We start from the raw sequence: 27,791 nt of genomic DNA, 5'->3' as shown, positions 1-27,791 counted from the left end.
CGGTACACTGAGGGACGTGGGCTACTTATACCCGCCTCTAGCAAGGTAGCCAGAAGAGTACAGTTAGTTTGGGAGGCCTACAACTCCGCCTGGCCAGGGGAGATCCCATCTGCTCAAGGACTGACCAGGCCCCAATCGCTAGCCAGTACTCCGGGAGGGTCTATCTTTGTCACCAGTAAAGACCCTGAACTGCACCGTACCGTCTCCGAGTGGTTCCTGCTACCCCCATCATCCACATCGGCTGCCCTGAGGCCATACCCCTCCCGTTGGGGGTTATACTATCACGCTGCACAATCCTACCACCGGCCTCAGCGGTCTGCCCTGCAGCAGCAGCTCCTTAGCTGTACTCAACGGGTGGCGTAGTCGTCCAACATCTACCGCTGATACATCGCCGCTCAGTTTGACTCCCTGGGCACGGACCGGGTCACCGCCACGAGACTACAACCCTCAACAGATCCGGCTCCGGGTAAGCTCCCGCGTGCGCAACGCAGCGCGACACAGGCCCAGGGGCGCGTCACAACCCTTCCACTAGATCATTAATAAATATATTAAATAATATAGGGCCCAAGACAGACCCTTGAGGCACCCCGCTAGTAACCCTGACACACCCTGAGCTTACTCCATTGATAACCACCCTCTGCTTTCTATCACTCAGCCAGCTATTTACCCACTTGCACACATTATCCCCCAGACCAAGCATTCTCATTTTATATACCAACCTTTTGTGTGGCACGGTATCAAACGCTTTGGAGAAGTCAAGGTATACAACATCCACTGACTCTCCCCGGTCCAGCTGTGAGCTCACCTCCTCGTAGAAGGCGATCAGGTTTGTTTGGCAGGAGCGATCTCTCATGAATCCATGTTGATATGGAGTTAGACAGTTATTATCATTAAGATATTCTACAATAGCATCTCTAAGAAATCCATCAAACAATTTATCCACAACAGACGTTTAGCTGACTGGTCTATAGTTCCCAGGGTCACTTTTAGACCCCTTTTTGAATATTGGTACCACATTTGCTTGGCGCCAGTCTAGTGGGACAGTCCCTGTCCATAAAGAGTGCTTGAATATAAGATACAGCGGTCTGTCTATCACATTACTTAATTCTTTTAGTACCCGGGGGTGTATGTCATCTGGGCCTGGTGACTTGTCTATTTTGATATTATTTAGGCGTTTCTGAACTTCCTCCTGGGTTAGTTGGGTGATATTTAGCGGAGGGTTTACTTTATCACTCTGCATTTCCTCCGATAAATTGTTTTCTTTTGTGAAAACAGTGGAGAAGAAGCTATTGAGTAGGTTTGCTTTACCCTCATCGCCCTCTATGATTTTACCCAGGTTATTTTTCAATGGGCCAACGCCATCAGTTTTAATCCTTTTACTGTTTATATAGTTAAAGAACAGTTTGGGATTCGTTTTACTTTCCTTGGCAATTAGTCTCTCTGTCTCCTCTTTTGCTATTCTTATCTGATCTTCTATGCGGGGCTACTCACAAAAGTCATCATCTGGAGACCTTCTTTTCATATCCGTTTGCTAGACCTGGTGGTAATGCACCAAATTGACACACAGCCGTGAGCCATGGGCCCTCGAGCCACAAGTTGGAGACCTTGGTCTAATGTGTATAGGAGCCTTGGACAGACGATTGTTGAGGGGAGGTAAGGATTCGGTGTGTTTCCTTTTGTTCTCCCTGTTCGGTGTGTTTCCTTTTGTTCTCCCTGTCTTGGGCCCTATATTATTTAATATATTTATTAATGATCTAGTGGAAGGGTTGCATAGTAAAATAGCAATATTTGCAGATGATACTAAACTTTGTAAAGTAGTTAATACAGATGAGGATAGGGCACAGCTACAGGAGGATTTAGATAAATTGGGGAGTTGGGCCAAAAAATGGCAAATGGGGTTCAATGCCGATAAATGTAAGGTCATGCACATGGGAAAGAAAAACAGCAGTGACCCATACATATTAAATGGGAAACCGTTGGGGAAATCTGACATGGAGAAGGACCTGGGCGTCCTGGTTAATAGCAAATTAAATTGGAGTGCCCAGTGTCAGGCAGCAGCTGCGAAGGCAAATAGAGTCATGGCATGCATCAGAAGAGGAATAGGGGCATATGATGAGAACATTGTTCTTCCTCTGTATAAAGCGCTGGTAAGGCCGCACTTAGAATATTGTGCACAGTTCTGGGCTCCGGTGCTCAGGAAAGACATATTGGAGCTAGAGAGGGTACAAAGGAGGGCGACTAAGGCAATAAAGGGAATGGAGGGACTAGAATACCCAGAGAGGTTGTCAAAATTAGGCCTATTTATGTTGGAAAAGAGAAGGCTTAGGGGAGACCTCATAAACATGTATAAATACATCAGGGAGCAGTACAGAGATCTCTCCTATGACCTGTTTATACCAAGGATGGTGACAAAGACGAGGGGGCACACTATGCGTCTGGAGGAAAGGAGGTTCCTGCACCAGCATAGAAGGGGATTCTTTACGGTCAGAGCCGTGAGACTCTGGAACTCTCTGGGAGAGGAAGTGGTGATGTCCAACTCACTTAATGAGTTCAAGAGAGGCCTGGACGCCTTTCTTGAGAACAATAAAATTACATCTTATGCTTAGTTAATTAATCCAGGGATTTAATGTGACTGTCAGATTGGTGTCGGGAAGTGAATTTTTCCTCAATGATGTAAATTGGTCTATACCGCATGTTTATTTTTTTTTTGCCTTCCCCTGGATCAACGCTGCGAAATAGCTGCAGTGCACAAGAAATAGGATGAACTGGATGGACGCTTGTCTTTTTTCAGCCTTATAAACTATGTAACTATGTAAGATTGAGCGCACCTATGAGAGAGATGACAGAGATAGCTGTCGACCAAACAACTAGCCAAACCATCGTTCAGCTGACAGTCATATAAGAAAGGGGGCTTCAAAGATAAGATGGAGACTGGATTTTATGGTTATAATATAAATCGTGCCTAAAGTCTGGTTACGGGCAAACATAGTACTTCAGATATTAATTTCGAATCAAGAAACATCTATTTGATGAGGGCACCATTTATGCAGATAAAGTAGTCTAGGTAAGTTTGAGGAGCTTATCAGGAGAGTTTGGATGGAGCATTAGACAGTCATGAGCAATTATTTATTCCTTACCCCCAAAGTACTGCATCTTACGAAACTAATAAATGAATCCGAGCTGTAGGATATGGATATTATAGTCAAAAAGTACAAATCAATCTTTTTTAGCTTATAGCTCGGTGAAATAGTAGATATTAGACAGAAATTAAAGGATTTATGAGCCTCAGAGGATTTTCACATTTTTTTTCCATTTTAAGTACTAAAAGTGTGAAAGAATAATTTATAGGGCTGGAAAAAAAAGATTCTCCCTTACAGTAACTTGTCTAGTTATTAGGATAAGTCTAATAATAATATTGGCTTCATAATGATATCAGCCACTTTGGGAATGGTCTGTATAATGGACTGTGGGAATAGACTGACACAAAACCATATTTTCCAATATAAATTACTTCTCTGGTAATATTGTGCAAACCAATTTGCAGGTTTATAAAGCAACTGAATTTCATCCAACGGGATCTTCCCAGAAAACACATTAAGATATACATCTGTAATGTTGAAGGGGTTATCCTGGCTTTGAAAATATGTGGACTATCCCTAGTATAGATCATCAATATTAGATCAGTGGGGGTCTAACTCTCGGCACCCCTACAGATCAGCCGTTTCAAGGGGCTACAGTGCTTGTGCAAACCTCAGCCTCTTAATTGTGCACGTTGGGTTTTTTACAGCTTTGTACTTGCACAAACCAAACTTCTTGCTAAGAATAACATCTTCATCCCATCCATGGGACAAAACTGCAATACCAAGAACAGCTGCTAGGAAAATTAATATGTGTACAAGTGCTAACCAATGCTCCTAAGAGTTGGACCCCCCACCAATCCATTGTTGATGATGGCCTTTGCTAGAGATAGGCTATCAATGTTAGATTTTAGATAATACCTTTAAAGGGCTACACTTCTTGCCCTGTGTTCCAAACGAGTTCATTTGTCACAAACACGAGCATTATAAAAAGTCACTTATGGTGGTCTACCTGCTGTTTTGGGCTTTTCTATACATCTACACCAATGGAGTCACTTTAGTAAAGTGGCCAATTCAGTAAACTTATGACTTCATAAACTTTGGTGAAGTTGATAATGCTACAGGAAAAGTGTTTCATAAACAGAGGCTGATGAACATGGCCATATAATGGTTTTCTACAAGCTCCATAACCAGAAGCTGATGAACATGGTCATATAATGGTTTTCTACAAGCTCCATAACCAGAGGCTGATGAACATGGTCATATAATGGTTTTCTACAAGCTCTATGGCCTCTACTGTTCCTTTATGTGGCCCTAATTTCTAGTAACTGCACTTTACGGGAAACTTTTACATGTCATAGAGACTTGTCAACCCAAAAGTTTGGAGGCCTGAGTGCTAAGTTCTCTATCAATCAATTAAACGGACAGGGAGAAACACCCAATCGAGTGCTGTGCTTCTCTTAGACCAAAGACATGATCAATATATGCTGATGGAGCCTCTCATTTGCATATTATTCTGACTCCATAACTGGGCAGTGTTAGATGTTGGGCATTTGCTGGATTTGAAATGGGTTCAGAGCCATCAGGGGATTCTGTGGTCTCCTATTCTGGTCCAGCTAGGGCTGATGCTGCTCAGCATTTTTATCAGTCCTAACGCCTAGCTGGTGCACGAGATGGACAAGTTGTTTCCCCGGTCTTTATCCCTAGCAACATGAAGCGTAGGTTGCGGAGGGAAACAGGGCTGCTACAGCCTAAGTCCAGGATTCTCTGCACTTAGCATGCCCGTGACATGGCGGACCGTGATTGGTGGTTTGGGAGTCAGCTAATCCGGTGACCTGGCACCGCCTGATTGGTCGTGGGTGACGTCACCAATGGTGCAATGGTGGGCAGGGCTTAATCTTTAAAAAGCCCGCCCACAAACATGGTGGCGCGCTCTGATCATTGAGCAGTGATGGTGTTGTGTGGAGGCTTGGTCGTTTGAGCTCAATGGGTGCTTTAGTGGAAATAGGCAGGTTAGTGGAAATAGGCAGGTAGCTTCATCTGACAGTCTGGCTCCGACTAAGGGGTCGCCTTACACCCCGAGCAGTCTGCAGACACCGTATTCCCGGTACCGCCTGTAAGCCACGTGGAGAGATTCTCCTTAGTCTGGTAGCACGCCGGCTGAGAGCACTTATACGCCGGCGTGAGTCACACACGCATCCTAGCGCCAACTGTGTAGTCCCTGTGCTGCAACAGGACTACAGATACTTTATTTATCACACATCTCTCGTGCAGATAACGGAGATAGTGCGAATTCCTATTCCTGCTCCGGTGTGCTGTAAAACGGAGGGGATTGTTATTTAAGTTGGTTGTTTTACCTTCTCACCCGGAAGGTGTTCGGCCGCAGTCCACCAGGCTGCATCGCGGACCCCGGGGTCGGTTGCGTTCCATTATAATAAAGTTGTTTGCAACCATCCCCTTAACAGTATCAGAGCGCCAGGGTCTTGCCGAACATGGCTGACAACCAGCAACTGCAGCGCTATATACAGCAGCTTGAGGCCAGACTTAGGACTCTGGAACAAGCTGACCCGGTAGCTGATATCACTGCAGTAGCTACCCAGGTGGCTTCTCAAGCAGCCAATCTGGCTAACTTGGCTGCAATAAATGCTGCGGCAGCTGCAATTGCCCCATTACCCTGTTTTGCTCTCCTGGAAAAAATTTCTGATGACAGCAGATTTTGCAGAGGTTTCATTAACCTATGCTCCATTCAATTGGAGATGATGGAGGCACGGTTCCCCTCCGAAAGGGCCAAAGTGGGTTATATCATCTCGTTACTCTCCCACAGGGCTCTGGAGTGGGCTACTCCTCTGTGGGAGCGCAATGACCCGGTAGTGGCTAATGCGGGTCTCTTTCTTAATGCACTAAAGAGTGTTTTCCTTGGTCCTCAGGTTACGCATGATACGGCTCTTAAGCTTCTTGCGTTGGTCCAGGGTTCGGTCACCGCCAGTCACTATGCCATCCAGTCCAGAACCTTAGCAGCTGAATTGGATTGGTCTGAGCGGTCTTTAATCCCGGTGTTCTGGAAGGGTCTGGCTGGGCATATTAAAAATGCTCTATCTACCAGAGAGATTCCAACCTCCCTGGAGGAGTTAATCTCCCTCGCTAACCGAATAGATTTGCGTCATGCAGAACACAAGTTAGAGCTGGAGGTCGCCAGACCTCAGTGTCGGTTGACACCATCCTTCTCTAGACCCATTTCCAAACCCGCGACTCCCGACCCGGAGCCTGAGGCTATGGATATATCCCGAACTGAGTCTAGCTCTTCTCGTTCCCGACCTGCACATCTCTTGGAGTCCCCCGTTAATAAGGGTTCCAAGCAGTCGGGAAAACGAGTGTGTCTAACCACCGTTGGAGGAGGTGTGTTAGATTCTGGGGCTTCTTCCTCCAAATTATTGTATAAGGTGACATTGTCCGTCGGAGCATCCGCGGTTACTGCCAAGGCGTGGGAGGATTCTGGCGCCGATGGCAATTTTTTGTCATCTACGTTTGCCCAGAGGCATGCCATCCCTATAGAGTTACTGCCAAGACCAATGAACATTAGGGTAGTCAACGGTTCACTCCTGGACACGCCAATCACCCACCAGTCGATTCCCCTCACCATGTCATTTCCTCAGGGTCACCGGGAGGTTATCTCCTTTCTTATTATTCCCGGTGGTTTAGATGAGGTGTTATTGGGTCTTCCATGGTTACGTTGTCACACTCCACACATTGACTGGAATACGGGGAGAATTTCTTCCTGAAGTGAGAATTGCGTGTCTCAGTGTATGGTGACAGTCACCCGGAGGGTAGTCTCTGACCCTTCTATCGATGTGGCCCCTGGCACAGACCCTCTGTCTGTCTCCAAGACCCAGGTCTTGTCAGATTATGTCAAGAAGAACCCTCGGGTAGACCTCTTGTCCTGGCCCATGGATACGGCTGAGGGCAATGACGAGCCCAGGATCATTCTTCCTCCTGGGAGGACGTTCGTTCCTCCTAGACTACAAAATGAGGTGCGCTCCTGGGCACATGCCCCTAAGTCCGGAGGTCATTTTGGGATCAAACGTACCGCTAAGTTCCTTCAACGATCGTATTGGTGGCCCCGGTGGCGCCAGGACGTTAAGGAATATGTTCTAGCGTGTGTCTCCTGTGCGAGAGATAAATTATCCCGTCAAAGTCCAGCTGGTCTTCTCCATCCGTTACCCGTGGCGGATTCCAAGAATCAAATGAGTGAGTCGGCTGACACTCTTCGTCGTCCTGCTCCCGTATTCTATCCAGGCGACAGAGTGTGGCTCACGGCTCGCAACATTAAAGTATGCAGGGAATCTGCTAAGTTTGCCCCCCGCTTTATTGGTCCTTTCAAAATTTTGGCCCAAGTAAACCCAGTAATGTACCGTTTACAATTACCACGACACCTGACGAGTCACGACACTTTTCATGTGTCGCTCCTCAAGCCAGTTCACCTGACAAAACTCGCTGAACCCCAACCTGCTACACACATCAGGGGTGATAATCTCGAGGTGCAGGCTATTATGGGGTCTAAAATGGTTCGTGGAAAAAAGGTTACCTGGTACACTGGAGGGGCCATGGATCTGAGGATCATTCCCGGGAACTGGTGGACCACATTCATGCTCCCCTGCTCATTGAGGAATATGAGTGTCAGGAGGAGGGGGTTGTTAGAAGGGGGATAATGTTTGGTGTTTGCTGTAATTGAAATGGGTTCAGGGCCATCAGGGCCATCAGGGCCATCAGGGGATTCTGGGGTCTCCCATTCTGGTCCAGCCAGGGCTGATGCTGCTCAGCATTTTCATCAGTCCTAACACCTAGCTGGTGCACGAGATGGACGAGGTGTTCCCTGGGTCTTTATCCCTAGCAACATGAAGCGTAGGTTGCGGAGGGAAACAGGGCTGCTACAGCCTAAGTCCAGGATTCTCTGCACTGAGCATGCCCGTGACATGGCGGACCGTGATTGGTGGTTTGGGAATCAGCTGATCCGGTGACCTGCACCGCCTGATTGGTCGCGGGTGACGTCAACAATGGTGCGACGGTGGGCAGGGCTTAATCTTTAAAAAGCACGCCCACAAACATGGCGGCGCGCTCTGATCATTGAGCAGTGATGGTGTTGTGTGGAGGCTTGGTCGTTTGAGCTCCATGGGTGCTTTAGTGGAAATAGGCAGGTTTAGTGGAAACAGCCAGGTAGCTTCATCTGACAGTCTGGCTCCGACTAAGGGGTCGCCATACACCCCGAGCAGTCTGCAGACGCCGTATTCCCGGTACCGCCTGTAAGCCACGTGGAGAGATTCTCCTTAGTCCGGTAGCATGCCGGCTGAGAGCACTTATACGCCGGCGTGAGTCACACACGCATCCTAGTGCCAACTGTGTAGTCCCTGTGCTGCAACAGGACTACAGATACTTTATTTATCACACATCTCTCGTGCAGTTAACGGAGATAGTGCGAATTCCTATTCCCGCTCCGGTGTGCTGTAACACGGAGGGGATTGTTATTTAAGTTGGTTGTTTTACCTTCTCACCCAGAAGGTGTTCGGCCGCAGTCCACCAGGCTGCATCGCGGACCCCGGGGTCAGTTGCGTTCCATTATAATAAAGTTGTTTGCAACCGTCCCCTTAACAGGCGGTGAGTGCGGGGCTACTTAGACAGTGTTTCTATGGATGTCTGTAAAGAACCAGTACTCGCACTAAGAACTTCATCAGCTAGATTAACTCGACTGCAGAGGCACGAATGAAGATTCCAGAACAAGTTTATTCTCAGGCTGAATTCTTGTATTAGGCACAATAGTAACAGCAGGAGTAGGTGAAAAGACCATTCTGAACCAGAGATGAACATAGCAAGATGGTCAACAAATACTAACTGAGGAGGAAGAAGGGAGGGGTTACTTACATCAGAGCTGGGCTACAGAAAGAGAGACAAGACAAACTTCAAAAGGCAAACCTGATTGCATAGCAGTATAACAAGAACAATACAATGTTGATAAAATACTGTATGATTCCCAAGTTGTGGGACATGATACACACTACACCATTGCCATCAGTGCAGAAGGACCAGAGGTCTACCTTTTCTTTGAGCAACAAAGGAGGTTTTGATACCTGTATCAAAATTTCTAAAAATAATTCAGTTTCAATCATAACATCCTAAAGAGAAGACCCTCTTGGGGATATAATGGACAAGTCTCTGCCAATTTGTATCTATTACATATATTCATCTGTCCTTTAAAACACTCGATAGTTTCTATTTTCGTTTTACTCTGGAATGGCGAGCTGTGAACATGTATACATCTCATTAGATTAGCTTCAAAGTTACATTTTAATGTTGAAATTGACCTTTTTGTTCAGCTAATTATACTACAGTCTTCACAAATCCAATTTACAGCACAGTATGTATGTTCAGTGAGGGACTAATTTAGGTTATTTTCAGGCAATGGTGTGATCTTTCCGTAACAGTGAACTATATAGGGTCTCCACATTTTTAATATAAATATTTAATAGTGAAGGTAGTTTATAAAGGGAGGATCTCATCTATATAATATTTTCTTCTAGGCATGGCCACAAAACATTCAGGAATCTAGACATACAGTGTATGACCTAGTGGGTATGCAAAAGATATACCTTTCCTGTTCTGATTGCAGTGCAATGTCAGACAGACAACAGCTTAGAGCTAAAAAAGTCTGTTCTTGGAGTTCAAAAGATAACAAGTAGTGATGGGCGAGCATGCTCAGCACTGCTCTCTACTCGATCGAGCATCGGGGTGCTTGACCAAGCAGCGAGCAGTGCCGAGTATCGCATGGTGCTCTGAGCGAGAGAGAGAGAATTTCTCCATCCTCCTGAAAAGTGCTCGAGTTTCCCATTCACTTCCATTATGCTCGCTACTTTAGTCGAGCCGGTCCGAGTGTCCGAAGTGCTCGATTTGAGTTCTGAACACTTCAGCATTTCACTGCTCGATCAACACTCAAAAAAACAAAAAGCAAGAACATTCCTTTGTTAACCAAAATGTGGATATCCCTGCATCCCTGCACCTGGCATTTGGGCAGAAACTAAAGAGGAAATATCCCAGATGGCCCCATTTAGTTCCTGTGTTACAGATGCCCTTTCTGTAACAAAGGAACTAAATGGGGCCAGCTGGGACAAAGAAAGTGATTGGGTACCTGAAGCCAAGAAATAAACAGGCAAGGCAGAATTTCAAAGGTAGCTAAGCAGGCAGAGGTACAAAAAAGGGGCTACGGTTCACAATCATGGTCAGATTGACCTCCCGAGTACTAGAGGATCCTCCATTGGGCACAGACTCAAAACAATAAACGGCCCTTAAGGTTTGTCAACAGACAACCCCATTGGGAAATGACCTTGTAGCCAACCACTTGCCAGTAGGATCTACTTCTTATTGGATGATTCATAAATAACCTATTAGATCCTATAATGATTTGTCCTTTGACCTCAATTGTACCAACTGCAATGCAAATAAAAGTGTACCAGACCTGTTCTATATTAATGGTGGATGGACCCTCAACATCATCTCCTCTGATGGCCCCAAGCAACGTCAATCTGACTATCTACTGCTACGGGAATTTCTGACCTTTACTTCTGGGTTTGGGGCTAATTAACAAAAAAATAAAAATTTCTGCACGTTGCAGAGGAAAATTCAGACTTGCGTCATTCTGCCCTCATTCCTTCATGGGGTTTATTCCATGTATATTTATTTGGTATGCGTTGGATGGTATGAACACATATACTGCTTCCATTCTGCCCACTTGTTTGATGCAATCATCTCATGCTCTGGTTTAATAGTAAGCAATGAGGTCATTCCCCCATCATCGTCAGTATCAGGTGCCACCACCTTGCTCTCTGTTCACATTATGCACTTATTTTTTTTTACTATATCATTCGTTTTCCTGGCTAAACCTCAGCTCACTCCTCTATAACTCCGTCACATCCATTCCGATATATGTGAATATTTCTCCGGCTCACAGATGAACCACATCAGTTCTTCATAGTTTTCGAGTTGAAGGTTAGGGCATTGCAGCCAATTCCTGTTACTGACTGATGCTTGTTTTTGTCGAGACTTTTTTTTCTTCTGTATAATTTAGTAGTTCTGTCTGTAATACACTGAGAGAGTATAACGGTATGCATGTAGTAACATATATTTATCTATCATCTCCAGCATCTACGGCTTATTAAGAATGGTGACTTCTAGGTGGAAGAAAATTGCATCTGTTGATTGCGGAGCAGCGGTTATACATGTGGAGTTTTTGTATGAAGCATGTATGGACTCTACTAAGTGGAAAACATTGTGCAGATCTGTATAGGAAATACTATATGTGCCATATATAGATGGCAGATTAAAGCAAGTCTGTCAGCACAAACTGTAAGTACAAACTAAGCACACAGCCTTGTAGGGGATATAGCCCCTATAATAATTGCATCTTTATTGATCTAATCGCTGCCTCCGTTATGCAGAAACTGAAGATTAATCGAATATGAAAATTAATGTGCTTGATGCATTCTGGGTGTGGCTAAAAGGCTCAGTACACGGCTTTGCACACTGGTTTTGCATGCCCTACCTCCCTCACTGGTAATTGACAGCACTGGCTTTCCTGGGTCAAGCACTGTCTGCAGAAAAATCCCATACAAGCCAAAGCTGTCAATCACCAGTGAGGAAGAAGGGGGTGCAAAAAAAGTGGACAGAACAGTGCACTGAGCTAGTTGGGCCGCACCAAGAGTGCACCGGGCACGGTAATTAGCATATTTAATTGAACTTCAGCTTCTGAAGAACAGAGGTAGCAATTAGAGCATTTAAAGGGGTTGTTCAGCCTTAGGCTACCATGTCTGCAGTCACTCTTATGTGACTGCAGACTTGTGAATCCTCACAACGTACACACTGCGCATGGTGAAGATTCTCCTGTCCCAGTGTCGGAAGCGAGTGGTCAAGTGACCGTAATTGTGCGATTTTCATACTTCCGGCCACATTCCAACTAGAATTGTCTGGACTCGCTCAATACACTTGCATTGCAGCCATCTAGTCGGCGTGTGATAGCATGTATTCAAATCACATACTTGCGGTCAATCTCCCGCCGCTCTCATTGAAATCACCAGAGAATCCTGACAGCATGCACTATGTGCACTGCGAGGATTCACAAATCTGCAGTCACATAGAGTGATTGCAGACTTGGACCCCAAGCCTGGACAACCCCTTTAAGGTGTGTTTTTATTGGATCTATATGCCCTACAAAGCTGTGTGCTTTGATTATACAGTTTCATCCAACAGACCCCCTTTAAAGGAATTTTTTAAAAATCAGCTCTTGCACTAACATTTGTGAAAGATTTGGGTAGGAAAAATGATAATCAATAATCAATTAGCAGTATGAAGTCAGCTAATAACATATGGTCCATTTATAATATATCTGTCACGCTGTCTCTGTATACTGGAGGTAGGGGGCCTAAGCTGACCCTAAGCTGGGGCCCTGACTAATCCCTCAACCTGGAGGTACTGTTAAAGGTACAGAGGTCCAGGCCGCCAGCGTAACCCCTACCTCCTGAGGATCCCTGCACCTAAGTAATCTAGTCCTGAGAAGGACCCCGATCACAACAAAAGAGGACAAGTAATAATATGCCCACACACAGTACTTAGACGAACGAGACAGTACAAGGGAAAAACCAAAACCACCTTGCATACAAAAACTACACAACTACAACAGAGGGAACACGAACGGGAAAGGAGATAAATGATAAAGCGAGGAAGGGAAAATACACTCCAAATACACTTATCTCAGAAACTCCAAATACCACGATCCGCTCTGTAAGTCTGTATGAAATGCTTTCACCGACACTTCCCAAACAGACCAGCAGGCATTTGAAGGAGACTCACTACAGCAGCATTGATTGCAGCTGGGCGAGGCTGGACCTCGTCTAGCACAGAGAGAGAGAGAATTAACTCCCTCACTGCCGAAAACACAAAGCACCAAAAAGTCAGCTGCGAGAAGTCAGGCTGTGTAATCGTGACGATCTTCGTGGCGACACACCCATGACAATATCCTACTGTAAGTAGCGATGAGCAAGCATGCAAGATTTACGAGCATGCTCGGGTGTTTTCTGAGTATCTTCAGTGTGCTTGGGTGTTATGTTTGAGTCACTCTGTGCGCAATATTTTGTATGACAGCTTTAATACATGTGAGGAATGCCTGTTTCTTAGGCATTCCTCACATGTATTAAAGCTGTCAAACAGTTGCAAATCATGCACACGGGAGTGATTCAAACATAACATCTGAGCACGCTGAAGATACTCGGCGAGCACCCGAGCATGCTCGCCGAAAGGGTTAACAGAACATACTCGCTCATCGCTAATTATAAGCTTTTCCTGGATTCCTTAAATGCCTTTTGCAAGTCCATCATGGTAGAACACCAAGCACCTAGGGTGCTACCCAACATGACTTGACTGTGCGTAGTATGATTTGTAAACCCTAAACTATTCTTGCCAACTCTCTGAGGCAAGGAGCTAGGAAGAGGAAATATCTAAGATGAAGAACCATCATCAGGAATTTTTGGCTCTTGCCATGCCTTTACCAATTTCATGCCCATCTCTTACCTCTCCACGAGTTGTTTCACACCTTCTTGGATGAAGAAACCTCCCAGAATTGCATGGTGGGTTGTACAAGATTAGAAAAACACAGATGCGAAAAACAGCTCCATACCTATCTATGGGTTGTGCCTGGTGTTCTAACTCAGCTGTATTGAAGTTGAATTAACCTGAATTAAACTAATCTGCAATACCAGATGCAGCCTATGGTCAGGTGTGGCACTATTGTTGCAAGAAAGCAGCCATGTTTTTCTAAACTCGCACAAACTCTTCAATAAGTACTTTGCTTATGGGGTCATGATGAGCTTCTTCTGGTTCTCCAGTAGACTAATACGACACAGGCTATGAGGTATATAGAGAACAGGCATCTAGCCTTGGCATGTAATTACAGGAAATCTATCTATAAAGGCAAAAATAAGAGAAAATATTGGAAAGAAACCTATAAATATGTCCCTGATCCCAATATATATATATATATATATATATATATATAAAAGCATAATTTATGGGTTAACTGTGCAAAGCCGTAATTTTCAGAAAACCATAAATCAATATTTTTCTAATATTTAATCTAAGTAATTCTACAATTTTTTTCATCTTGGAAAAAAAATTGAAAAGATAAGTCTTAATTTTCCAGAAATAATGATTTTTGGTAGCATGAAACTTCAATCCACGAAGGGTGCGTATTAGAAAGCTGTAGATTTAAGACTTGTCCACCATGATCAAACTGGATTTATGGCGCATCATAACTCCCCAGACACCATCCTGCAGCTTATTAATTTAATAGACTCCTGTCCATTCCGTGATGTTCTTGCCATGACAGTTTTCTCAGATAAGGCAAAAGGGTTCTGACAGCTAAGAGAACATATATATATTTCTCTGTTTTCCTTCAAGCAGAAATTGTAACGTCTTCTGCCCAGACTTCATTTCTGCTTTTGGGAAAATGACAAAAATAAAATTTTGCAATGTCTTACTAAATACAGAGACAGTAGATTCTTGGTTTTGTAAAATATAATGTCCACTGGACTATTGAACACATGCATGTATAGCAATTCTGTGTTATACTTCAATTAAAGAGAACCTGTCACTCGATTCATGCTGTCTAAACCACGGACAGCCTGAATCAGATCCTGGCTACACGATTGCAGACACATATGTTTTTCAAAAGTAGTTTGACAAGCCGGCCAGAGACTAGAACAATGATCAATGTGGCACTGCCCCCAGCCGGCTTCTCATCGCATCACTCTAGTTAATTGACAGGTCTCTCCCATGTGTGTACATTGTGTCAATCACATTGAGTGGTGCAGGGATTGCTGCCAAACTAGTCTCCTTTCTCCCTATGGTCCCCAATTGGCTTTTCAAACAATTTTTTTTTCTGAAACGCTGGAGCCTTTTAAGCCGAGCATGCGGGAACTGATTAATGCTGCCCGTAGTTTATGCATCATGTATCGGTGACAGGTTCCCTTTAATAGAATTGCCCCCATACCATTAAAGTGCTTTGATATCCTCTCGATGACCCCATGAGCATATGCATACTCTGTTCTGTAATCCGCGCTGTTAAAGGGCAGCCGTAAAATGACCAGTTGTTTAAAACAGGGTTCTGTATTACATGTATTTTTTTATGTTCTTTTTTATTTTGTCAAATTTTTTCATACACTGTATATGTATGTATATGTATATATATATATATATATATATATATATATATATATAGCACAGACCAAAAGTTTGGACACACCTTCTCATTTAAAGATTTTTCTGTATTTTCTTGACTATGAAAATTGTACATTCACACTGAAGGCATCAAAACTATGAATTAACACATGTGGAATTATATACTTAACAAAAAAGTGTGAAACAACTGAAAATATGTCTTATATTCTAGGTTCTTCAAAGTAGCCACCTTTTGCTTTGATGACTGCTTTGCACACTCTTCGCATTCTCTTGATAAGCTTCAAGAGGTAGTCACCGGAAATGGTCTTCCAACAATCTTGAAGGAGTTCCCAGAGATGCTTAGCACTTGTTGGCCCTTTTGCCTTCACTCTGCGGTCCAGCTCACCCCAAACCATCTCGATTGGGTTCAGGTCTGGTGACTGTGGAGGCCAGGTCATCTGGCGTAGCACACCATCACTCTCCTTCTTGGTCAAATAGCCCTTACACAGCCTGTAGGTGTGTTTGGGGTAATTGTCCTGTTGAAAAATAAATGATGATCCAACTAAACGCAAACCGGATGGAATAGCATGCCGCTGCAAGATGCTGTGGTAGCCATGCTGGTTCAGTATGCCTTCAATTTTGAATAAATCCCCAACAGTGGCACCAGCAAAGCACCCCCACACCATCACACCTCCTCCCCCATGCTTCACGGTGGGAACCAGGCATGTAGAGTCCATCCGTTCACCTTTTCTGCATCTCACAAAGACACGGTGGTTGGAACCAAAGATCTTAAATTTGGACTCATCAGACCAAAGCACAGATTTCCACTGGTCTAATGTCCATTCCTTGTGTTGTTTAGCCCAAACAAGTCTCTTCTGCTTGTTGGCTGTCCTTAGCAGTGGTTTCCTAGCAGCTATTTTACCATGAAGGCCTGCTGCACAAAGTCTCCTCTTAACAGTTGTTGAAGAGATGTGTCTGCTGCTAGAACTCTGTGTGGCATTGACCTGGTCTCTAATCTGAGCTGCTAATAACCTGCGATTTCTGAGGCTGGTGACTCGGATAAATTTATCCTCAGAAGCAGAGGTGACTCTTGGTCTTCCTTTCCTGGGGCGGTCCTCATGTGAGCCAGTTTATTTGTAGCGCTTGATGGGTTTTGCAACTGCACTTGGGGACACTTTCAAAGTTTACCCAATTTTTCGGACTGACTGACCTTCATTTCTTAAAGTAATGATGGCCACTCGTTTTTATTTACTTAGCTGCTTTTTTCTTGCCATAATACAAATTCTAACAGTCTATTCAGTAGGACTATGAGCTGTGTATCCACCAGACTTCTGCACCACACAACTGATGGTCCCAACCCCATTTATAAGGCAAGAAATCCCACTTACTAAACCTGACAGGGCACACCTGTGAAGTGAAAACCATTTCCGGTGACTACCTCTTGAAGCTCATCAAGAGAATGCCAAGAGTGTGCAAAGCAGTCAACAAAGCAAAAGGTGGCTACTTTGAAGAACCTAGAATATAAGACATATTTTCAGTTGTTTTACACTTTTTTGTTAAGTATATAATTCCACATGTGTTAATTCATAGTTTTGATACTAGCAGCAATCTTGCGAGTATATAAAGTCCCAGGTCAAGTCTTTGTGGGGCCAATTGATAAAAGCATAAAATTCATTCCAGACTGAATGAGAGATAAAGAAATAATAAAACATGATAAATAAAATAAATATATTATGCTACACCATCATGCGAACACTATGACTACGGACTACTAATACCGACTCTTTATACAACATCTTCCCTTCCCCCTCCATAGATTGCCTGCCAATTACTATCCATTGGCGATGAGGTCTGGAATTTTGGATCTCTTTGAAGCCTATGTCATGTCCACGGATTACTGCCACTATTCAATTTGAGTCATCACCTATCACATAATCGAATGGCCTCAGACATCTGGGAAACATGTTGGTTTTTACAGCGTAGTGTTATCCTGTGGTGCTCTGCAATCAATTACCGTTATACCACCATCATTAATAATTTTCTTAATGAAAATGATTCTGTTGATCTCCGCTGTATTTTAATTATCAGAGTTAAGCATAATTACATTGCAGCTCTGAGCTGGCATGTACACTCCTTTAGGGCGCAATTTTGTTTTAACACACTGATAATGTAATTTTACATTGTGTCAGTTGTTTAGTTATTATCCAGTCGTACAATTCCGCTCTATTCCTGATAACAGATAATAACCTTAGTACCTACCATATCCTGAAGTCATTTAAAAAGCAATATTGGAATTTCTTAACTAGCTAACTTAATCGTCTTATGAATGTATAATTCCCATTGCTAAATATTTGTCCCGACACCCTGTTTTAATAATGCCTCTAAACGCAGGTAACCATACATGTAATGAGGAAGACGAGATAATTACATTGCTTTGCTCAAACACGTCTTTTATTCAATAACAATGCAATGTTGTGACCCCGGAAATATTGGCAGAATATATTACTCTTCATCTATATATTTCACAAGGATTATATATAAAATATCATTGTTGTCTATTTACAGCCATGGGCGGACGTATCATAGAGGCAAGGAACATGGGCGCACCCAGGATCAAAACTAGGGGGGGCAAAAAAAAAAATCAAATACTCACCTCACGTCTCACCTGCTGCCGCTGCTCCGGACTCCTCAGCGTCGCCGGCCTCATCCCGCTCTGTGCTGTGACTGCTCAGGAGAGAGCGCGGTGTAAAGACGTCACCGCGCCCTCTGACCTGAGACGTCACAGAGCAGCAGCCGCGGAGGATGCAGGACCTGCTGCGGAGGCACGTTGAGAGGTAAGTATTGTGCCGGGTGCCGGGGCCCTGAGCAAGCGGGGGGGAGCGGGCACTGATGGTGAGGGGCCCCCCCGCCTGCTCTGGGCCCTGACATTTGCCCGGGTGCACCGGGTGCTGACGCCGGCCCTGGTGTGCGGCGTGCGGCCCTGCTTCTAGGGGGGAGGCAGCTGCCCCCCCCTGCCCCACGGTGGGTACGCCCATGGCAAGGAATGTAGTTGCTGCCGCTGGTATAAAAGGGGTCAGGTTTAGTCTTGAGGCTTCTGCATCCCAATGTAAAATCTTTAAGATGATCCCCTATTTTTAATGTGCCATATTCTATCATTGTTTGGACCCCTTTAGGCACCTATCATACCACTGCTATCTATACACCAACTATAGCACCACCACTGGTTCTAACTAGACCGACCCCATGTGTAATGGACTGTCTGGAGAAAATTGAGAAATTGCTGTAGGGTCATGCCACCAAGCTATCCAACAAGGATTGGGATAAGGATGGGCAGCATGGTAAGAACTGTAGCCTTGCAGCGCTGGGGTCGAGGTTCAAATCCCACCAAAGAATGTGCCAGGAGTTTGTATGTTTTTCCCGTGCTTGCGTGGGTTTCCTCTGGGTTCTCCAGTTACCACCAAGAGATATGCAAGGACATTGTATGCTCTCCCGTGTTTTTGTGGGTTTCCTCTGGGTTCTCCAGTTCCCACCAAAGGATCTACAAAGAGTTAGTATGTTCTTCCTGTGCTTGCGTGGGTGTCCTCCGGGTTCTCCAGTTCCCACCAAGAGATCTGCAAGAAGTTTGTATGTTCTCCCCTTGCTTGTGTGTGTTTCCTCTGAGTTCTCCAGTTCCCACCAAGAGATATGCAAGGAGATTGTATGCTCCTCTGTGTTTTTGTGGGTTTCCTCCGGGTTCTCCAGTTTCCGCCAAAGGATCTGCAAGGAATTTGTATGTTCTTCCTGTGCCTGCGTGAGTTTCCTCCGGGTTCTCCAGTTCCCACAAAGAAATCTACAAGGAGTTTGTATGTTCTCCCCTTGTTTGCGTGGGTTTCCTCCAGGTTCTCCAGTTCCCACCAAGAGATCTGTAAGGAGTTGTTATGTTCTCCCCGTGTTTGCGTGGGTTTCCTCAAGGTTCTCCAGTTCCCACCAAAGGATCTGCAAGGAGTTTGTATGTTCTTCCTGTGCTTGCTGGCGTTTACTCTGGGTTCTCCAGTTCCCATCAAGAGATCTGCAAGGAGTTTGTATGTTCTCCCCGTGCGTGGGTTTCCTTCTGGTTCACCAGTTTCCTCACATGCTTCAAAAGACATACTGATAGGGAATTAGATTATGAGCCCCAATGTGGACAGTGATGATGATGTCTGTACAGCGCAGTGTAATATAACAGCGCTGTAAAAACAAATATAAATATAAGACTCCATTCAAAACTGTGTTTTCTCTAGGAACAGAGTCATGAAATGAATGCAGAATATGGATACTGTACACAACCAACAGATGTAAATGGTGTTAGAAAGACGCATTAGAAAAAAATGGGTCTGTATGGTTTTCATTATGGTGCCCGTTATTTTAATGGAACAAATTGTGAAGCAAGCTATTTTTTTCAGCATGTTGTCCAGTCCTGCTTATAAAAATGCTTCCAAATCCTATATTATAATATTAATGTCAACCAAAAAGCAAATTAACTTTTCTTTTGTAGCATGCTTTTATATAGTTGTAGTGATGATAGCTCAGTTTACGTTCATACTTTGTTTTTGAATTGTGGTATATTACTTGAATATCTGCTCAGATGTTTCTCGTGACCTGGTATCTAAGAGAGAGTAGATTTTAGTGTAGCGGTACAATTACAAAGGACCTTCTTTCCAGAGATCTAAGGAATTTGGTCATTACAGGATAGGGTGGTCATGTTTAACTAATTCAGCAACCTGCCTATAATTCATATCTAGGCTTTCTGCCACCCAGGGCAAAGAATCATTCCAGTACCCTAGCACTGTATCCAAATACATTGGCCAGGTATGATATGGTTGGCATCCACTCATGCTTGCAGTGCATAGCACACATGTCCCTCTAGATACCCCTTGCTATGCAGCAGCACAAAATGACTGTTTAAGCTGAACACAGAGCTCAGTGCGCCCCTGGCATGGTCGAGCAGTTTTGTGCCCCTTCCCACCTACTTGTCTTTTATTTATCTCCACCACCGTCTTCTTTGATTGACAGCTCTGACATTATGGGAACAAGTGGAGGGTGGAGTCAGATGGACACCTAGTAGGTGGGAAGATGTACTAACAGTGGTGTAACTTGAAGCTCATGGGATCCAATGCAAAAGATCCAATGGGGGTCCCCAATTATTGCAAGTCTTTAATATTACTGGTCTTTCCATATGGGCCAAAGGGACTTTTTTGGGATTCTTAGGCTCCAGGGCCCGAGTGTAATAAAACACCTGCACCAATAATAGGTACCCCTATACACCAAACTGCTCAACCAAGCTAAAGCTATACCGACTGTCTGTGTTTGGTTTGAACAGTCATTTTGTGCTGACATGCTCAGTTTAACTGTAAACCCCATTTCTTTCTATATTATGAAAGTTTCTGTCAATTTTTTTTAGATTGTTATCATTTATTTTCTGAATTCTGATAACTTTTGAATAAAACATTCTCCTTGTTTCATGTAACATATTCATTTATTCCCATTAGTGGATCTGAGATGGACATAAAGTCTGATTTTTTGCACATTACACCAATATTAAGCTTGTCAATTAACTGAAACTAATAAATCCACAAAGATACAAGGCAGTAGAAGTGACAACAGGGAGATGATTTTATGGTCATGGACATTTTTGCATATTTCAGAAAACAAAATTATGTGAAAGACTAGTAACACTGAGCTTGAATCCACAGCAGTCACAAATATTCTGTGATCCCAGGTCACATTTGAGCTCAAATACCAGAACAATTACATGTTTTTACAACTTTACAAAAAAAATGTCACGGTTTCAATCCATATTAAAAATACAACAAAAGAATAGAAAAAGCTTTGGAAGTATTTTTGATTAAAAAATCTACTTCTATTTTGTGTACACAGCTCCTATGCAGACCATGGTTATAGAATGCAAAAATAAACTAAATCCCTTCCTTTTTTAATTACTTTATATTTAGCAGGCTAACAAGAGATAGGGGCTAGAAATAAGCAAATCAATTCAATGCAAATTGAATTTGTGGCAAATTTTATAAAATTCCCATGACCTGGTGAATTTGAACAATCTGTTATTTGATTCTCGCAAATCACCAAAAAAATCCACATTTCCATTTTACACATTGTAGAAGATTACGTCAGCCACAAATGGCTGACATGACCTCCTACGTGACCACACAGGCTTCCCCATAAAGCCTTGCAGCTATTACATCACATGGTCTAGTGTAGTAAATCAGGATGGACTATCATTGCCTGTATAAAAGCCGAGACAGGAAATGCAGTAGCCATTTTAGGGTGATTTAGGATAGTGAGTCTAGGTCAGAGCACACAGCTCAGATAGAAATAGAAAGCACTAAAGCATTGGGCAAATACTCCAGACAGTAATGTGTCATACAACTGCAACACTGAAGAGAGAGAGTAGTCTGTGAATAATACAGAGATTCAATTGACAGTGGGAGGGATAAAGAGAGAGGGAGAGGGAGGAGAAGTGCCAGCAGCAGAGCCAGACATAGTGTAATTTATCAGTCATATGGTGCAGTTGGCATCTGTCCTGCTGCATTTGAATTACAATTACACTTTTATACTTTTTCATTCTTTGAACACTAGAAAGCAATAGCAAGGCAGCACAATAGTTTTAAAAAAATCTATAAACAGTGTTGGTCAGAGGCAGTGTGCTTGGGAATGATTGTTTTTTTTAAAAATTCAAAAGAAATTTCCATAAACATTTACCTGTGACTGTTTACCTCTCAAAGTGTGTGTATCGCTAACAAATGCATTTTTTTTTTGCACAACTATCTTATTAGTCAAATTTTACATCGATAAATTAAAAAACAACACAGCAAATCGCCGCATGGGCTGGCTTTTTAGACCTACCTAGCTTTTCTTATCCTGTGATTTCGGGAAAGGGGTTGAATTCAGTCAAAGGAAACCTCAAAGTGTTGCACACATATTTTCAGGGCATTTGGAGACTTTGCAGTGTTGTGATTCAGAGAATCAATTCACAGTAAATCGAATTTTGGGAAAAATTTGTTGAACCTTGCAAATTCGAATTTCAAAAGCCTCAATAATCTCTATTAGGTACTAAATGGATGCGATTATGATTTGGACATGTTGAGTCAAGAGAAAAGGAAAGAAAAGGCACATTTGCATGATAAATGAATGTCAGGAAACCCAGTTATTGGTTATCATTAGGAGTATACCTAATGGTTCATAGAACAGATTCATAAAAATAGGTATTATTTACCCTGTCAGGAATCAAGGTACTAGACAATTGATAATTCTTTGATGATAGCTGCCTTGATCTCCTTGAATATTTTGAGCCATCATGATTGATATTCAGATAAGAAAAGCTCTTCTAGACCTCTTCAGGGATGGAGGGCAACCAGTAATCTTCCGGAAGGCGGCACCGGTTTCCATTGTGAGTGAATATAGGGTTAACTTACACTCCATGAATAATAAGCCCTGTTTTTTTTCATGTGAGGTCAACTTAGAGCAGAGAGCATTGAAGGGGATGCACCATGCCATAGCATCTGATCTGAACGTAGATAGCTCCCAGCAGACAGCCTTTTCTCAAATGTGCACGTTCCTAGACAACAAATGTTATGTTTTACAGAACCTGACATACATTATTTAAATGCAAATTGATGCTGTGTATTTATATATTTAATATTTCATTTGGTGCTTTCAAAGGCTTGTGAAGGTTACAAAGAAATCTACTTCTGAGTGTGTAAAATGTAATGATTAAAAGAACAACTTGTAATTGTTTCGAGGAAGTTTTTTTTTTTAAAGTCTTTGATGTTGCGATTAATGTTTCGGATGTAAATAACTTGATATGAATGCCTGTTTGCTTAAGTTCTTGGGCTTCATAATTTTTTTTCTTCTTCTTTATTATAGTCAGTAGGTTGCCTTGGCAAAAAAAACAACATATTTCATCTCAGTATGCGCCTATGTTTGGGAACCTACAATATAATGTGTAAAATTTTAATATGTTCTGTAAAATCTACAAAGAGATCATCAAAGTCTCTTCCAGGCACAACTAAGAGTTGTCTTGGTTAACAATAGGCAGCATTACCATAAGAGACTTGTGTGCTCCTTATTATGTCTTTCCTCATATGGTGATGTCTCCGTTAACCTATCAGAATATTGGCTGTGGTCACTTTATATTTCTATTTACAGTTTTGAAGTCATCTTGAGGTTGGCAATATAGGCCATCAAAACCAGAATGCCTTCTTCTCGTAGCCTATTCTCTTCTAGGCACAAAATCAGGTTGTCTAATGAAGCCATGGCGTGAGCTTTTGGATCACCCCTTGATCTTGAGGTGGGCAACATGGACCATTAAAACCAGAAAGTCTTCATCTTCTAGTCTTTTCTCTTTTAGGCACAAAATCAGGTTGTTTAATGAAGCCATGGAGAAAGTTTTTGGCTCACGCCTTGATCTTGAGGTGGGCAACATGGGCCATCAAAATGCCTTCATCTTGTAGCCCATTATCTTCTAGGAGCACAAAATTAAGCTGTCTAATGAAGTAATAGAGTGAGTTTTTGGATCATGCCTTGATCTTGAGGTGGGCAACATGGGCCTTCAAAACCAGAATGCCTTCATCTTGTAGCCTATTATCTTCTTGGCATAAAATGAGGTTGTCTAGTGAAGTCTTGGAGTAAGTTTTTGGATTACCCCTTGATCTTGAAGTGGACAACATGGGCTATCGAAACCAGAATGCCTTTATCTTGTAGCCTATTATCTTCTTGGCACAAAATGAGGTTGTCTAGTGAAGTCTTGGAGTAAGTTTTTGGATTAGCCCTTGATCTTGAGGTGGACAACATGGGCCATCAAAACCAGAATACCTTCATCTCGTAGCCTTTTCTCTTCTAGGCACAAAATGAGGTTGTCTAAGTCATGGAGAAAGGCTTTGGATCGTCTCTTGATAACCATAGTATCTCTCAGACTGGTAGACCACCATGTACCACAGGGTCAGCCATTTATTTGAATGTCTGGCATGTAATGCTACATGAAATTTGTGGCTAATTACAACTAACTCTGACAATAGCATCTAATTATAGGGTTACAGAAAGGGTCCGCTTTATTTTAAAAAGAGATTCAAGAATGATAGAGGGTTTATATTATCTAAGCTTAATATTTAGCATTTCCACTAGAAAAAGCTCCCAGCATACATAATAAACGTATCGTCATGGCTCCATTGAGCTGACCCAAGCCAAGAGTGCCCATTTTACTGTGCTTTCCTCTATATGAGACCACAAGAAAAAAGGTATACTACATGGAAAAATTATATATTTTTTCTTTTTTTTACAAAAAGACCCTAAGAAAAAATGAGGCATTTTAAAATACAAGATTCCTGGCCCTCGTTTTCTCTAGTGCATTCAGGTAGAATCTGCTTAGTATTTTGGAGAGGAAGCCCACAAAAAAGACTTTTTATCCACATCTAATTTAATTTCTAAATTGAAAGTATGGAAAAAAAAATATTCTGTAATTGATTTGTACAAGAGGTTCTCATTAACCCTTTCAGCTAATTGGTCTTCTAGAGCAACACTATCACTGATATAAAATGCATACAGATTCCATTTCATATGACTGCACCCCTGGACTTCTCTACCAATGTCTGTTTTATGTATTCTGAGAGCTGGCATTAATATGCACACACTTTATACTGGATGAGGCTATCATGGCCAGGCAGCCTTTGCAAAGCTCTTACCTGACAAGGAGCAATTGTTTGAGACCGCTGCTGAAAGTGTAACTACAATTAGCAACTGTTTGAAATGACAAAACCCAATAGTACAGGGAAGTCTTCTGCAAACAGGTTATCGAAAAGAGTGACAGACCCGTAGACAAATCATACCTGATTCAATCTGTATCTAAAGAAAGAGGCATCTACAATAGGTACCGGGTAAAACCAACACATGGAAATGAGTAGTGTTGAGTGAATTTGTTCGGCATTTCAAATTCGTGTTCGGGGTTCCGACTTGTTCGCGCCAAAAAATCAACTCCGCTCGATTTTTTGGCGCGAACAAGTTGGAACCCCGAACACGAATTTGAAATGCCGAACAAATTCACTCAACACTAGAAATGAGGAACAAACTTGACTTTGATTTACGTTTCAACCCTATAAGGGGGTCTTCACCAGGATTTTGAAGATATACTTCGATAAGAAGGCAGAACAGGGTCTTAAATCTAAGAAAAAAACTAAGATGTTTCAGGGACCATTTGGGAAAACAGCTTTTGAAATACAAATTACTTGTTGAAAAAGTTGATGTAAATCTTTCATTAAAAATAAGTGCTTGTTTTCAGATTCTCGGGGAGATCTATGTCCGGCCCATAGATCTTAACAACTCATTTACATGTAAGAAAAATATTGATTTCTCTGAAATAAGACATCGGATTGCAGATATGAAGGTGTCATTTTATTCAGCTTCCTATGACCTACATGCCCATAAAACACCTATCATTGCTTTGAATTATACTGGACGCAAATTGTTAGTGAAGATGAAATAATCTCTATATATATTTGCACACATTGCTATGAAGTCATTTAACAACAGTAATTTTACCCCAAAATACAATGTTGCCCAAATGACACACATAATGTTAACATACTAGACTGGATAGGTACAGATGTGTCCTTCCTGACTTTTTCTCTTGATCCAACATAGATCTGTTTCGCCAGATGAAGAGCTTTTAAAAAAAAAATATTTAGAGATACCCTGTTGGGAGATGCTTATGCTATGTATATCTATGTGTGACCACCCAATGGTTGTCGTGTCAAGGCCATTAAAATATATCCAATTTTTGAGTGCAAAATGTAGTTTTTAACCAAATTCAAGAAAAATAAGCACAATGGACCTGTGGATCCCAATTCCAACAGTTATTGGAATCCCAGAAACGCTTAAAGGGAATGTGTCATCAGAAAATGCCCTATTAATTAAATGCCTTTTTTTGCATTTTTTTACATTTTGCATCTCTATTAAAAATAAATAAATAAATCTTGTAATTTACATACTGGCCACTAGGGCTTTTTTAGACTTTAACTTCCTATTATTTCAGGAAATCCACTTGTACCTTAACCACAATGTTCGGATCCAGACCCTATCTTTCGTATTGAAGAGTTTAATGAGCCTCAGTAAGGGTCATTGCGAAGGGAAGGAGTGCAGGGTCAGCTGTGACATCGCCTATTGTGATTGGTGGATCCTGTGTTATCAGCTATGTATAGAGGTGTTATCAGTCAGTGTAATCCTGCCTCTGATGATAAGGCGTCTGCTGAAAACGCTTCCTGAAAAAACGGTATGAATCTAAAAAAATCCCCAATGACCAGTGAGAAAATCTCTTCATCTGGCGAAACAGATCTATGTTTGTGCCTCTGTCCTAAAACTCCATGTTATATGGATCACTTCACTTTTCCTTGCGCTGCGACCCGTACAAAAACCTGACGTCACTGAGTTCTAGAACACTTTTCCGGAGTCACTACTGGCCAGAGCGCCCCTCAATGGACCAACTAGAACTAATTTATTAAATAAGTGGATCCATGGAAACTATATATTGGAACAAGAGCATTGGGAGTAATTCTATGGAGGGAGCTCAACACCCAAGGCTAGGTTCACATATCCATGTGTTCCAACCGCGAAAAACGGACTGACTTTTCCTCCGGTATCATCCTAATTGATCAGTTTTCTTCTCGTTCCTTTTTTTTTTCACTGGAGCAGGTAGACTGCTCGGACTTCTTTTATCCATTGACTCTTAGGCCACATTCAGACATCAGTTTTTCACGGATAGCACTCCTACCTATCTATGGCGCCATTCACATATCCGTGATTTTCCAAGCACCGAGCGGCCTATGCAAAATCGCAGAGACATGTCCAATTTTGATCAGAATCGAGCATTCAAGGTCCTTGAAAAAATTGAACAGCACTCGGGTGACATCTGAGCGCAGTCTAATTTTCACAGTCACGTAGGAGAAGTTGGAGAAACTTTTCTTTTTTGTTTCTTCACGTTCGAGAAAAACTAATGAAACTCTGACCATAGTCTGATTAAAATAACCGGTCTGTTTTTCTCGTATGTCTGAATTAGGTCTTAACAATATATAATTTAAAAATGGATGAAACTCAGATGCAAAACTGATGTATAAAGTCTGTCTTCCCAGTTTTATCTAAGTCTAATGCCTCATTAACACGTCAGTTTTTTTTTCATTTCCGAGAGTGTTATCCATGATTTTTGGGCAGAGCTTGGTCCTTGTGATATCTTTTCTTGTATGTGAAAAAAAAAAATTTGATTCTTTTCCTATATAACAGACCGTGAAAATCAGACCGCACTCGGATGCCATCACGATTTTTTTCATGGACCCATAGACTTGCGTTGTCGATTCTGATCCCACACTCGGATCAAAATTGGACATCATTCAGTCTATGAAAAATCATGGACAAGTGAATGACCCCATTCACTATTGTAGGTACGAG

At 42.5% G+C, this 27,791-nt stretch overlaps 1 protein-coding gene across 1 annotated transcript in view; it reads right to left on the bottom strand.

Annotated features, from left to right (window-relative positions):
- ZFPM2 (zinc finger protein, FOG family member 2) overlaps nt 1-27,791 on the bottom strand; it is a 588,691-nt gene that overhangs the window by 208,778 nt on the left and 352,122 nt on the right. The gene's annotated exons all lie outside the window — the stretch shown is intronic.

Source organism: Phyllobates terribilis, unplaced genomic scaffold (assembly GCF_046119375.1).
Source record: "Phyllobates terribilis strain yellow unplaced genomic scaffold, ASM4611937v1 Scaffold_4__5_contigs__length_816908805, whole genome shotgun sequence".
NCBI lineage: Eukaryota > Metazoa > Chordata > Amphibia > Anura > Dendrobatidae > Phyllobates > Phyllobates terribilis.
The sequence above is the reverse complement of the archived record's forward strand: the minus strand, read 5'-3'. Positions and strand labels throughout refer to the sequence as shown.